The sequence below is a fragment of the Portunus trituberculatus genome, chromosome 46, assembly GCF_017591435.1.
Source record: "Portunus trituberculatus isolate SZX2019 chromosome 46, ASM1759143v1, whole genome shotgun sequence".
In the NCBI taxonomy this organism is placed as follows: Eukaryota; Metazoa; Arthropoda; class Malacostraca; order Decapoda; family Portunidae; genus Portunus; species Portunus trituberculatus.
Genome location: NC_059300.1, coordinates 21,503,300 through 21,508,299, shown reverse-complemented (window position 1 = coordinate 21,508,299; position 5,000 = coordinate 21,503,300). Strand labels below are relative to the sequence as shown.

Sequence of the window (5,000 nt, the reverse complement as noted above, 5' to 3'; positions counted from 1 at the left end):
GTAGTATACGCTTTATTTCTGTAGGGAGGAGAAACTTGTTAAGAATAATTTACTAACTGATATCATGTTTCTTTTTTTTTCATATATTTTTAATGGATTAGATCAGGGGTTCTCAACCTGGGGTACGCGTACCCCCAGGGGTACGTGAGAGGAATTTTTGGGGTACGTGGCGGGTTTCTCAAAATGCTTCAGTTTTAAATAGCAGCAAATTCGTTTGTAGTATACAATGTGTCCTTCACTAGAACCAGGACACGTTAACAACGTTAACAAGGAAACTCTTGGAGTTATATCACTTGAGAGGAAGCTCTCTTGGATTACAGTTGCCACACAACCTTGCAAACCTATAATATTTGCTCCGATTTCTTATCTTATATGTTATTCACACACACAGTGACTTATTTATCACTGTTACTAGTTACAAGTTGCAACTAGCTGCAAGCAACACTAGTTCACTGCCATAATGATCGAAAATTGTCTGATATAGTTCCTTTTGGTAAATGCATTGCATGTTAGTCACATATAGTGTCTCCCTGTGAGGTACCAGTTCCTATCGACACTACCTCATAGAAACATACTAATATTAATTAAAAATTGTGTCTGCTCCACATATATAACACAATTTAAACTTAATAAACTAAGTCAATAAACCATGCATTTATTGTTACCCTTCCTGACGCTGCATTGTGGGTAAGGGTACGTGATCAATACTGAAAGACTTCGAGGGTACATCACATTAAAAGGTTGAGAAGAAGAAGAATTAACCTGTGCAGAAGCGAGGTGAAATGTGTGTTAAGGTTCCGTGCTGTCTTCAAGTCTCTAGAAATGAAAGATCTTGGTACACCAGACAATTATGTTTTGCTCTATATTATGATGTCAGTCGTATAAACTCAAGTAACTATAAAGAAATACCATGGTAGAATAAGAACAGAAAAATACTGGTAGGAGTAAAACCCTGGCAAATCAATAGATACATCGTAATACAGTGTTTAGAGACGATTACTCTGTACCGCGAGACGATACTGACTCTCTCCTGCGAACACTGAAATTGTGACAGTTTGGGTCCTCTCCTATTGATATTAATCAAAGTATTGCGATTTATTCACAATAGTAATATATTACACTCCGACGGAACACGGGCCTAATGTGTTTGAGATGTGGCATTTTGTTATAGTACATTTCGCTCTATATAGCGACTGTTTAGGACTAAAAAACTGTAGCTTCAGGTAGATATTCAATAATGTTATCTATCGATTTTCAGTCTTAAAGTAGGGAAAATTACGAATATTGATGCATTTCTTTTATAGTCCTCCTTGCTTCTCGAAAAGGTGCACGAATTTAGAAAAGGTTGAAGAACACTAAACTGTACCCTGAAAAAAAATACAGTAAAAAAGATAAGATAAAAATGACCAACATCTCTATTATTATGGAAGCTAATAATAATAATACCAAGACTAATTAAGTAATTCAGAGATAACGAAACGAACGACGATCACGAGAGCTTCCACGATAACAGTGTGTACGATAAGATTTGATTCCAGATTCCTCGATAGCGCTCCGAGTTTCCAAGATAACAATGGCATTCCAGTTTCCTCGATAGCGATGCAAGTTTCCAAAATGACGATGCCTTTCCATGATAAAGATGCCCTTCCAGTTTCCAAGATAATAATGCGAGTTTCCACGATCAAGATGCAATTCCAGTTTCCACGGGAACGATGCGGGTTTCCACGATGTCGATGCGGTTCCAGTCCTCACGATGCGATTTCAAGACACAATATTGAAGTCCACTTGCCTACACAGGTACTGGGACGAACCCTTTCACCCGTAAGGATCCACCCAACACCCTTGAGTGCGAGTAAAGTGACGCTGCCACCTTCCTGCGCTGCAATTGAAGTCCACTTGCCTACACAGGTACTGGGATGAACCCTTTCACCCCGTAAGGATCCACCCACACCCTTAGGTGCGAGGAGAGTGGCGCTGCCACCTCACTGCGACGCAATTGAAGTTCACTTGCCTACACAGGTACTGGGGCGAACCCTTTCACCCCGTAAGAGTTCACCCCAGACCCGTGAGTGCGAGGAGAGTGACGCTGCCACCTTACTGCGCCTCACACGGGTAGCCATGAGCATAACCCGCCACACTCCACTCCCCAAACACTGTCAGTGAGTCCTTTTCACCCCGTAAAGGACCACTGGTACGGTCAGTGCCTGGCTCATGGCGCACAGCGTGCCCTCGTTCATGGCGAGTTGTTCAGCCCGATGTCATTATAAGCAGAGGTCCTGTACACACCACTCACCACCAGACTCTATGCAAGGAGCCCTTATCACCCCTTAAAGGCCCCTCACGGCATCATCTGATGGACGGTAGACACGGCACCCTGCTTAAGGCGACGCCTTGCCTAGTATGAGGCGCTGCAAGTTGACAACAATCAGTGAGCTTGAAGCCGCGAAGGAAAATGAGTCCACGCTAACAATGGGATTCCACGACAGGTTGCGATTCCAGTGTCCACGGTACAGATGTGTTTGTTGAGGATAACGATCCGTTTATCGAGGCTAACGGTGCGGCGATGGCGATGGCGAAACGATCCAAAGTATTATTACCTACACAGGTACTGGGACGAAACTTTTACCCAGAAAGGGTCAACCCCAGTCCCGTGGTTATGAGAGCAGTGACGATGCAACCTTGCAATGCCTCACACAGGTCGCCATGAGCAATGACCCGCCACACACCACTCCCCAAACGCTGTCATGAAGTGAGTCCTTTTTACCTAACCTAACCTAACCTAACCTAATCTAACCTAACCTAACCTAACCTAACGTAAAGGACCACTGGTACTGTCAGTGCCTGGCTCATGGCACAGCGTGCCCTCGTTCATGGCGAGTTGTTCAGCCCGGTGTCATTATAAGCAGAGGTCCCGTACACACCACTCACCATCATATTCTATGCAAGGAGCCCTTATCACCCCTTTAGGGCCCCTCACGGCACCATCCGGTGAGTGGTAGACATTGATCTCTTGCTTATGGCGACCCTTGCCTAGTGTGATGCGCTGCAAGTGGACGACTAGTAGTGAAGCTTGAGGCCACCAAGGAAAAGCAGGACCTGCAGCCAGTTCCTGCCTTGGGCCCCAGGCCGGACCCGACGGCCACCTCCTTCCCCCGTGCGGCGCCCAAGGCCGTCACGGCCCTCAAACATCTTTAGGCCGAAAGTTCTCAATCGTCGTTTTAATTTTGATTCGAATATAAAATCGTCGATGGTAAATGAAAAATAGCTTTGGTGTGAAAGTGTGCAAGAGTTAGCTGATTAATGAAACAAGGTGAGGCAGCTTTGCTCCGGAGTATTTAGTGTACTTTGCATGTTGCTGCCGTGAATGTGTACGTGTTTGTAGGTAACTGGATAGAAACAGTAGACCAATGGTAGTTGTGTAGCTATTGGGGAACTTTTGAAAATTAGTTAAGCTTCTGGATAGAGTGGATGAGTGCACACAGGTTTGCGTGTCTTATACATAAACTGCCACTTGTAAACATAAATTTTTCTATTTCATGCTCTTAGAAAAAAGCAAACTTAGTTTTCTTTATTTCCCTGATCACAATGACGTGTAAATATCAATGTTTCAATCATAAGGAAACACTAGGAGAGGACCCAAACTCCCGTTGAAGTTGCCAGATTCAACAGATATCGTAATATTTCACAGAAAAGATGGTCAACTGCATATCGTATATTTTTGGATATTCTTTTGTCACGTAAGGAGATATCAAGATAGGTAAAGTATTTCTAAACATGTATCTACGACAAAAACGCTATAATAGTAGAGTTAGGTTATAACTATGCATTGTGTTTTTTTATATACCATCTTGCTCTATTCCTGGGACAAAGATTACTTCTTCCTCAATTGATAGCTCGAAGTTAGTATGATATTTTCTTTCCTTCTAGGTTAGTAAGTAGACTACAAGACACCATGAACCTATGAAGCCCCGTAAATGAGATTATTTTCATAACTTAGAAATCAAAGTCTGATAATGAGATTGTCTATTGCCAACCAAACCGTTCTGCATAGACGTCTTCAGCGTCATAGAGACCTAATGATGTTAGCTCATGGACAGTGGCCATCCTGACAGCGCGAAACCACAGGGGGTTCATAAGAAGATTTCCAGGGGTACTTAGATAGCTGATCTAATAAAATCATTTGCAGTGCCATTGCATATTGAGTTCCATGTTCCATGTGACAATACTGGGGGTACTGGTAGATGGTCTTATAACTCAGGGGGTTCTTAACGATAAAAAGGTTGAGAACCCCTGGATTAGATGATGTTCGTAGCTAATTATTTTTTTTTTCTCTTTTCTCTCATTCTCCTGGCTTTGCCAGGAGAATGAGAGGCCAGCAATCTTATGCCACTCTTTTCACAATAAATCTATTACTTCATATAATCTCTACATAATCATCTTTTTTCCTGACGCATTACTGGACATTAGCAGATTAAATTGCTTCTTTTTTCTCTTCGTCAGAAATAGTCTTCTACTTCATGGCATCTCCAGCTTCTTCTCTTTCCTGATGCATTATTGGATGGTAGTAGATCAAATTCCTCTATTTATCGACGAAAGGTTACTTGATACGTAAGCTCAGAAATTGTCTCCGTCTTAATATCTCCGTTTTCTTTTCTTTTACTTGACACCTTATTACTCGTAGACAACCGCAAAGCTCTCTTATACCACTCAGTTCACTGGCTCACTGGCTGGCCATCCAATGATCTCCCAGCGCTCCCGCTAATGTCCAGCCTGCTGTCTTTCATGCCTATATTAATACGGAAATCAACATTTGCTTGAAAAACATACTCAACGAGGAGAGCTACAAGAAGCCTTCACGTAGCAGTCCCTGTATAAAACACTTCTATCTATATCCACAGATCATTTCTATTCATAACTTAATTTTTGTTCATCTATAGCTCGCTATTGACTGTTCACTGATAATCGGGTTACTGGCTATTCCTGTTATCAACTACTGCATT

The 5,000-nt window shown here is 42.5% G+C and overlaps 1 protein-coding gene across 1 annotated transcript in view; it reads right to left on the bottom strand.

Moving 5' to 3' along the window:
* LOC123519763 (vegetative cell wall protein gp1-like) overlaps positions 1-5,000 on the bottom strand; it is a 17,546-nt gene that overhangs the window by 1,837 nt on the left and 10,709 nt on the right. The gene's annotated exons all lie outside the window — the stretch shown is intronic.